General features: G+C 41.0%; 1 protein-coding gene and 1 pseudogene across 8 annotated transcripts in view; one reads left to right on the top strand and one right to left on the bottom strand.

Annotated features, from left to right (window-relative positions):
* The window catches only part of STON2 (stonin 2), a 174,781-nt gene that overhangs the window by 151,055 nt on the left and 23,109 nt on the right, over positions 1-617 (bottom strand). The gene's annotated exons all lie outside the window — the stretch shown is intronic.
* LOC116557923 lies at positions 93-529 on the top strand (annotated as a pseudogene). The gene has a single exon (XR_004271755.1). The product of XR_004271755.1 is annotated as a 60S ribosomal protein L34 pseudogene (transcript).

The following is a 617-nucleotide window of genomic DNA, read 5'->3' as shown; positions in this document are numbered from 1 at the left end:
GGTGAGCCGAGATCGCGCCATTGCACTCCAGCCTGGGTAACAAGAGCAAAACTCTGTCTCAAAAAAAACAAAAAAAAAAACATTCTGTCGAAAGGCTGTCTTCTTCCTCTTCCGGGGACGTTGTGTGCAGGCACTCAGAATGGTCCAGCATTTGACATACCGACGTAGGCTTTCCTACAATACCGCCTCTAACAAAACTAGGCTGTCCCGGACCCCTGGTAATAGAATTGTTTACCTTTATACCAAGAAGGTTGGGAAAGCACCAAAATCAGCATGTGGTGTGCGTCCAGGCAGGCTTCGAGGGGTTCGTGCCGTAAGACCTAAAGTTCTTATGAGATTGTCCAAAGCAAAGAAACATGTCAGCAGGGCCTATGGTGGTTCCATGTGTGCTAAATGTGTTCGTGACAGGATCAAGCGTGCTTTCCTTATCGAGGAGCAGAAAATCGTTGTGAAAGTGTTGAAGGCGCAAGCAGAGAGTCAGAAAGCTAAATAAAAAATGAAACTTTGAGTAATAAAAATGAAAAAAAAACAAAAAAACTTTCTGTCAAGCATTAAAAGCTTTTTTACTGGTGTAATTTAAAATATTAGCAACATTTTTTTTTTTTTTTTTTTTTAAT

This window comes from Sapajus apella, unplaced genomic scaffold, assembly GCF_009761245.1.
Source record: "Sapajus apella isolate SASKATOON/1434 unplaced genomic scaffold, GSC_monkey_1.0 scaffold20, whole genome shotgun sequence".
NCBI lineage: Eukaryota > Metazoa > Chordata > Mammalia > Primates > Cebidae > Sapajus > Sapajus apella.
Note: the sequence above shows the minus strand (reverse complement) of the source record. Positions and strands in the feature narration are given on the sequence as shown.